Here is an 8,779-nt window from a genome sequence, read left to right as displayed (position 1 = left end):
GTTAACCTTATAATTCTTAACCTTTAGCCCTGGGCGATTTGAGCAGTCTATGGCTGTGTGTGTGTTTGTCTGTGTCTGTGTGTGTACACGTACACTGTCTGTGATGTTGGGGGAGGAGGAGGACTGGGCTTTCTTTTTAATCCTCTTTCTTTATAGGGAGCAGACCTCAAAGGGTTTCCTTTCCTAGCTTCTTAACTTCTCTTCCAAGCATAATGATTCTAGACAGACCAAACGACTGACCAGTGATCCATCGTGTTTTTAATCATTTACAGTCTGATTCCTACACGGTGATGCCTGATATTTGGTTTTGAAGAATGCTTTCCTGAAGAATACATTCAACCCAGAATTTCTGAGTAATAAATTACCTGTGCTGGGGGGCTCTTGACAGCTTGTATTATTTTGCCCTCGTGGAAAATAATGGATGATTTGGAACAATGCTCCCTTTTGAATTAAAATATAAAAGGTTAGAGTTTTAGAGCTCAAGATAATAAGTAGACCCTCAACAAACAGACTGGACCCAAATCTCCCCCAGAGAGCAAAGATTTGAGGTGTGAAAACATCGGGGAGAGGAGATAAAAACATAAGCATTTGTACATGACTTGTTTTCTTTCAGGGCTGGGAAAATCTTTTTGTATCCTGCACTGTCCCAGATGCTCAGTCAACTATATAGTTATACTAACATGAGGCAGAGCAGAGCTTTGTGCAAATATTATGATCATCCTGACTTACCCAGGAGAAATCCGGTCTCCAGTTTGGCTAGTGAGCCAACCTCTTTCTTATCCCCAACTGGGAGGTGGGGGAGTGGAGGGCAGGGGTCTTGCAATTGTTGGCACTGTGGATAGATCACAAGGGAAACTGAATTTTAGCTGAATATGCATCTGTTTACACATTGGTACAAATTAATCATCATATATTAAATTATAATGCTATTATTTAAATGCTTGTAGAAGAAAGGAACAAATGTTTTCATATGTAAGTGCATATGAACCTCCTATAGGTAGTCCCCAGAGCAGAGAATAATCCCAAAGTAATGATGTGACTTAGAAATGGAAATATCTTTTCCTATATATATATAAAGTGTTGTAAGCAGTGGTCAGGTTTCCAGCCTAAACAAAAGTGATCTGAATTTCTAGTTTATTTAAACTAGAGTTTTAAAATTTAAGACAAGAGTTAAGATCACTGTCCAAGAGGCAATATACCACATGAGTTAAGAATCAGAGTGCTCACTTTGGCAGCACATATACTAAAATTGGAACGATACAGAGAAGATTAGCCTGGCCTCTGCACAAGGATGACACGCAAATTCATGAAGCGTTCCATATTTAAAAAAAAAAAAAAGAGAGAATCAGAGATACCCACTTTTGAGTCTGGGCCCCCCCGCCCACTGGTAGTGTCACTTTGGGGAGGTTTTGTGACCTCTCTGAACCCAGTTTCCTAGTCTGTACATTACAGGGATCAGCAAACTAGGACCTCTGGGACAAATGTGGCTTGCCATCTGTTTTGGCTCAACTTGCAAGCTAATTTTTTAAATCTTTAAGTATTAAAATCAAAGAAAGAAGAATGTTTCGTGACATACAAACATAGTATGAAATTTAAATTTCATGATCCATAAATAAAGCTTTATTGGAAGATAGCCACGCTCATTTGTTTACGTATGGTCTGCTTTCTATGCTGCTTTCTTGTGACCAGACAGAAAGTTACAATAGGGACTGCATGGCCCACAGAGCCTAAGGTAATTAATCTGTGGCCCTTTACTGAAAACATTTATCTAACCCTGCTGTAATATCTACCTTGCGGTGTTACCATTAGGATTGAATGTTATATAAAGTGTTTAGTGCAGGGAATTAGAGTGAGGAAGCCCTGGGCTTATGCTGCTTCTGAAAATGAATATGGGGCTGTGTGTGAAGACCTCTCAAGGACAGAAAAAAGACAAACTGGGAAATAATCTCAACATACTATCACTTCCCTCAATTTACAAGAATGAATGCTGGTGTCAGAAGATATTTGTAGAAAAATGGAAATGTCCCCATTTTGTCGTTCTGGTCTAACCTAATAGCACCTGGATTATAAATTGCCGGTAACAATTCAGCATCCATTTTAATAAGAGGTAAAATTTTGCCATAGACAATACTTTATTAGTTATTATTTTTATTGTTACTCTATTATTGACTATTTCATGATGGGATGGGAATCTCTATTTAATATATAGAAGCAACTATATTCAATATCCTGTGATAAACCATAATGGAAAAGAATATGAAAAGGAATGTATATATATGTATAACTGAATCACTTAGCTGTACAGTAGAAATTAACACAACATTGTAAATCAACTATACTTCAATAAAATAATTTTTTTAAAAAAAGGAAAGGTGCAGATAACCCTCAAAAAAATAAATATATAGAAGCAGGTCAGAGTGTCTAATAATGAAAAATTAGTTATTAAAACACATTTCATGATCAAATAATTTGTTACTGAAGTAAGGATGATGAATGAAATGTAAAGATTCACTCCAGGATGGAAGTTCTTTCCCTCTCTTAACAATAGTAAAAGCTATACTACATCTAGTGCTTCTTCTATCAAGTGCTATGTAGGAATTTATTTTTAATGCTTCTAACAGTCCTCTGAGATAAGTAGGAAACTGGGAATAAGAATAGTTAATTCCATTGATATGGAAATCTAATACAGATATAGGCCAAGGGGGAGTGTGATGGCATCCTTGGGGGTGTATCCCCACTTTTGGTATAGCCACAAGGGCCCTATAATTAAGCCAAGACTCATTTTTAATGGAGACATGTGGCTTTCTCTCTAAATGCATTTCAACTAACTGTTATTATTAAATCAATAACCAGTAGTACCAATACCACTATTATCAGTAATGCTCACTTATTGTTTCAGTCATAAATATTTATGACCCACTATGTAACAGACACTGGATTTGGCCCTGGGTACACTATGGAAAACAAAATGAAATCGTTTATCCCATGGATCCTACATTTTAATCATCAGCGGCAGATAACAATCAAATGAAAAATTTTTTAAATAAACTAGAAAATATCAAGAAATATTAAGTTCTATGGTTGACTACACAGTAGGGGAAAGGGGAAGAACACTTTTGCCTAGGTGGTCATATTAGAGTAGGCTACAAGAGTTCTAGTTGTAACCTCAGAGAGATTTAAGGTTATATCTCAGAGACCCTCTCAGCTAGATAAAGGCTTTAAGAATCTTAAAGGCCTTGTCCAAAAGACCCTTACACTTGGCCCAAAGTAAAATGAAGTCCATCTCAAAGAGACTTGTGGGAGTGGCTTTGTCTAATGGAGTCGACTACAATAAGATTTATAAGAAACTATAACTATGGAAGCACCTACAGCTTTGAATGAATTGAACAGAAATCATTTACACTGAAAAGAGGCTTCTGGGCCCCCAAACTTTAATGAACAGGAAGCAGACTGAGAAAGCTACTCAGCTACAACCACAGGCCATTTCTAAAGAAAAGGAAGATGACTCACTAAGAGATAGGAAGAGCCTCTTGCAGAGAGGAGAACTGAGCCCTAATCAAGGACTGGAAGCAGCTGCCCATTGGATTTCATAATTGTTGTTGACTGGTGACTACTCTGGGCCTCCCTTTACCTTTTTTCTTTTTTTTTTTACAATTATCTAATCACAGGATGTATGTATACAAAGGAGGAAGGGAAGGGAAGGGAAGGTGTCAAACAACTGGTCTCTCAGTTCACTAGCCTTCAAATCAATATAAATTATTCTTTAAAAGCTGTGACTGAGGAACTTCCCCTGAGGAGCCTCCTCTTACCCCACTCTACTTCAAACTAATTTAAATGATGAAATATTCTGAACTTGAGCCTGAAATTGACCCCATAGTGGGATAAGACTTTTGGAGGTCTTGGGAAGGGGCAAGTTCATTCTCCATGTGGGATAATTGTCAGTCATTAGAGTCCAGAACTTTTTTTTTAATTCATCCATCCTCCCTCTCCCCAAACTTCTGGCAACCACTGATCTTTTACTGTCTCTATAAGTTTTGCCTTTTCCAGAATGTTATATAGTTGGAATCATACAGAGTGCAGCCTTTTCAGACTGACTTTTTCCACTAACAATATGTACTTAAGCTTCCTCCATGTCTTTCAATGGCTTGGCAGCTCATTTCTCTTTATTGTTGAATAATATTCTGTTGTATGAATGTATCACTTTATCCATTCATCTTTTGAAGAACATTTCAGTTGCTTCCAATATTTTGGCAATTATGAATAAAGTCTCTTTAAGCATTCATATGCAGGTTTTTGTAAGGACAAAAGTTTTCAACTCATTTGGGTAAATACCTGGAAGCACAATTGCTGGATCATATAGTAAAACCAAATTTAGCTTTGTAAGGAACTACCATACTGTCTTCCAATGTGGCTGTAGCATGCTGCATTCCCACCAACAATGAATAATTAAGAGTTCCTATTTTTCTACATCCTTACCAGCATTTGGTAGTTTAATTTTGTTGTTTTCTTTGTTGTTAACTCTTTGGGAATTTTTGTAGGCAATCATTTGTGAACAAAGACAGTTTTGTTTTGTTTTCCTTCCCTATTTGTATACCTTTTGTTTCCTTTTCTTATTGTAAAAGCTAGGACTTCTACTATGATGTTGAGTAGGAATGGTAAGAGGGACATCCTTGCCTTGTTCTTGATCTTAGGGGGGAAAAAAAAATCTCATTTCTCACCATTAAGTATAATGTTAGCTGTAGGTATTTTGTAAATGTTCTATATCAAGTTGAGAAATTTCTCTTCTATTCTTAGATTACTGAGTGTTTTGTTTTGGGTTTTTTGTTTGTTTTTGTTTTTACTCATGACTGAGTGTTAGATATTGTCAAATGCTTTTTCTGCAACTATTGATAAGATCATATGATTTTCTTCTTTATCCTGTCGATGTGATATAGTGCATTACTTGATTTTCAAGTGTCAAACTAGCCTTGTATATCCAGAAAAAAAATCCCACATGGTTATGTTGTATAATTTTTTAATATATTGTTGGATTTGATTTGCTAATATTTGATTGAGGATGTTGCATCTATACTCATGAACAATATTGGTCTCGTTTTTATTTCTTGTAATGACTTCTGGTTTTGGAGAATCCAGAATTTTGTCCCCATTTTTTCCTTGATTTCTTGCCTTGAATATTTCTCTTGAGGAGTCCAATTTGATCCTAAATTTGTTTCCTTTCAAATGTGAACTTTTTAATTTTGCTGCTTGAATATTTTTGCGTCTTCTCAGTATTGCCAGTATTTTGAAGTCTCACAGTGATGGGCCTTAGTGTGATCATATTCTTAATAGTTCTGCTAGACATTTTCTAGGCTCTGTTTATTTGGAAACTTCATTGTTTTAGTTTTGGAACTTTTTATTGTATTCTTCATTTACTAATTTCCTCCCTTCTGTTATCTTGTTTGGGGAACTCTTTTTGGTCAGCCTTTGGACTTCCTGGACTGATCTACTACTAATCTTATCTTTTTATGTCTATCATATTTTTCATTTAATTTTGTTCTGCTTTCTATGATACCTTGGTTTTATTATCTAGCTCTTTGGATGAGTTTTTAATGTCTATATTCATATTTCTAGTCTCTAGGAGCTCTAGCTAACAGTTCCACTTTTATAGTATCCTATTGGATGCAATGACTTATTCATCTGAGAACATAAATTATAGTTTTAATTATAGTCTTCATCTGTTCTCTGCATTCCTGTTTTCTATGAGTTCTTTTTTTCTCTTTGATGTCTTTATTTTTAGGTGGGGCTTTCCTCTATAGCCTGGGATTTTTGTTAGCTGTTCATTTTTAAGATTGGGGCATCAGAAGCTTGAATTGAAGGTCTGTGTGAGAACATGAAATCTTCCAGCTGAGAGACTTCTCCTTGAGAGTGATTGATTTGGAATTTTTTCATTTCATATTGGGAATCCCACCCCACAGCCCATCCCATTTTCCCCAAAACATAACCCTCCCATCTCCTGGTAGCAGTGTATGATAAGCATTATGGGGGGCATTAGTTGCATAGTTCAGTGTCTAAACATTTATTTAATTATCTGTTTTCAGTTTGGCTCCTCTCTTCTATCTTCTGCTCTACCTCCTGTCCCTGAGCTCAGTGCATCTTATTCTTTTCTTTTTTAATAGGGTACCTCTCCATTTACTTAAATTTTCTTTGATTTCTTTCATCAATATGTTGTAGTTTTTACCTCAAAAGTCTTGTAGATGTTTTGCTAGAATTATACCTAGGTAATTCATTTGCCTTGTTTTCCATGTGTCCACTACTAGTATATAGAAATACAATTGATTTTTATTTAAAATTTTCCAGCTTTGTTGACATATAATTGACAAATAACATTGTGTAAGTTTAAGGTATATGACGTGATGATTTGATACTTGTGTGTATTGTGAAATTATTACCACAATAAAGTTAGTTAATACATCTGTCACCTCATATAATTACCTTTTCGTGTGTTGGTATGGTGAGAACATTTAAGATCTACTCTTTTAAAGGACTTTCAAGTATATGATATAGTATTGTTAACTGTAGTCATTATGCTGTACATTAGATTCCCAGAACTTATTCTTCTTATAACTGGAAGTTTGTACCCTTTGACCAACATCTCATTTTTCCCACCCTCCAGTCCATTCTACTTTTCTATAATTTTTTTTTTTTTTAGATTCCACATGTAAGTGATATCTTACAGTATTTGTTTTTCTCTGTCTGGCTATTTTACTTAGCATAATGCCCTCAAGGTCCATTCATGTCACAGATGAGGGCCTCTTATTCTGATTCAGGATAAACCTGCAGTCTCCTGCCTGACTCAAGATGGGTGAATCTGTTGACTGCACACACCAGGGAAGAAGATTTTACCTATCTCTAAAGAGACTTCCCACCACCTTCCTGACTGCAGCATACCTTCCCTGCTTTGTGTAATGCCCTTTCCCAGAGCCTGTGCAGGGATCTAGAGAAAGAACTAAGCACAGTTCTCACTGTCTCTCTCTGCAGCCAGTACTTTTATCCAGCTTTCTCAGCAATACTAACTCCTCCATTCACTTTCCTTTTACTACAAGTAGTTGCCATTTCAATCTATTATTGTCTCTTCTTGCATTCTTTTTCTTTTTGTTTTTACCATTTTTAATTCCTTTACTTTCACTTTAATGAGGTTTGGGGAGAGAACTGAAATGAAAACCATGTGTTTAATCTTTGTATAATCAGAAAGCTACTGGAATCATTACAAACATACAAAATAAAAATTTAAGGGATAGCGTACTACTTTATTCCAGATATACCAAGGGCATATGATCACTAACCGAAACATGCACTTAATTTAAGCAAAACCAAAATTTGGTCTAAGCATTCATGTTATTAAAGACCACATTTCCTAAACTGTATAATTTGTATAATTCTCTCTCCCTAAAAATGCTATACTAAATAAAGGAAGAATGATTTCCTAGCTGTCTAACATTGACTATGTATCCTTTTCTTATAATATCACATGTGATCTTGTAAAGTCTAAGGAGGCTGAATTTAGGGGTTCGAAGCCCATACAAATCATAAAGAGGGGAAGTCCTTTCATCCTTGGCACTCCTCGGAGCCTATAAGTACTTTCATTCAAGGGAAAATGAAAATGAAATGATGTAACAAATGATGTCTTTAGATCCCTGGGCATGCAATGGGTCTTTCTCAATATTTTTCCAATATTTAAACTTCTTTTTAATTATCCTCCTCCATTTTCCCTTTTGGTGGATTCTCCACTGTATACAGTGCCCACCTCCCGCTAAGAATATTAAGTGAATCAGATCCTTCTCTCCGTCCCTTCCTGTTTCAGTCAGGCACAACCCAACTTCAGAGTCCTGGGAAAGATTATGCAGGTTGAGCCCCAGTCATAAGAACACCCTATCAAGATGGTCAATGGGGACTGAAAATCAGCTGGGGTCTGCTTGCCATGCCTGGCACCTATGGGGCTGTGTCTCCCCAAATGGGATGCCATATACTACAATAATTCATACAAAAATTCAGTTTGGACTAACAGTAGCTGTGGTCATTCAGATCTTCCTCCCAGGGCTTTGCATTCTAAAGACACCCTCATATGCACCTCAGCTGTAGCAGCTTGTGGATCAGACCAATTCTGCAGGGTTACTTTTTTTTTTTTTTTTTTTTGTGGTACGCGGGCCTCACTGTTGTGGCCTCTCCCGTTGCGGAGCACAGGCTCCGGACGCGCAGGCTCAGCGGCCATGGCTCACGGGCCCAGCCACTCCGCAGCACGTGGGATCTTCCCGGACCGGGGCACGAACCCGTGTCCCCTGCATCGGCAGGCGGACTCTCAACCACTGCGCCACCAGGGAAGCCCTGCAGCATTACTTTTGATGTGATTTCTACTTCCCATTCCTCAGTTATTCTTGGGTCTTATCAGTTCTGTCCACTTACCTCCCATTAATATTGTGAGGCCCCATAACAGTTCAGTAAATTTCACTTTAGGTGAAGAAGGCCGAGTTGGTGATGATCGTTTAAAACCAAAACTGATACAGAGAATGTGTAAATACATGGATGGAATAGTATTGCCTGTTTCTTTTGGGGATGGGGGACTTGATGGTGCAGTGTGAGAGAAAAGGAGGAGGGTAGGGATATGAAGCAGAAAGGGAGGTTGATAAATTATTGGAAAATGTGAGCTCTAGTTCTTTGTAGTATTCTCTGTCAAGTACTTTCCTCCCACCATCTCCCTACCTTGCCTGCCCCCCACCACAGCTCTCTGACTTGCAGCCTAGTG

The 8,779-nt window shown here is 37.3% G+C and overlaps 1 non-coding gene across 1 annotated transcript; it reads left to right on the top strand.

Moving 5' to 3' along the window:
- Window positions 1-1,219: 1,219 nt before the first annotated feature.
- On the top strand, window positions 1,220-1,326 carry LOC116761445. Its single transcript, XR_004352012.1, has one exon. It is a non-coding gene; the product is annotated as a U6 spliceosomal RNA (small nuclear RNA).
- Window positions 1,327-8,779: the final 7,453 nt, after the last annotated feature.

This window comes from Phocoena sinus, chromosome 10, assembly GCF_008692025.1.
Source record: "Phocoena sinus isolate mPhoSin1 chromosome 10, mPhoSin1.pri, whole genome shotgun sequence".
NCBI classification, from domain to species: Eukaryota; Metazoa; Chordata; class Mammalia; order Artiodactyla; family Phocoenidae; genus Phocoena; species Phocoena sinus.
This window is presented reverse-complemented; position numbering and strand designations above follow the sequence as displayed.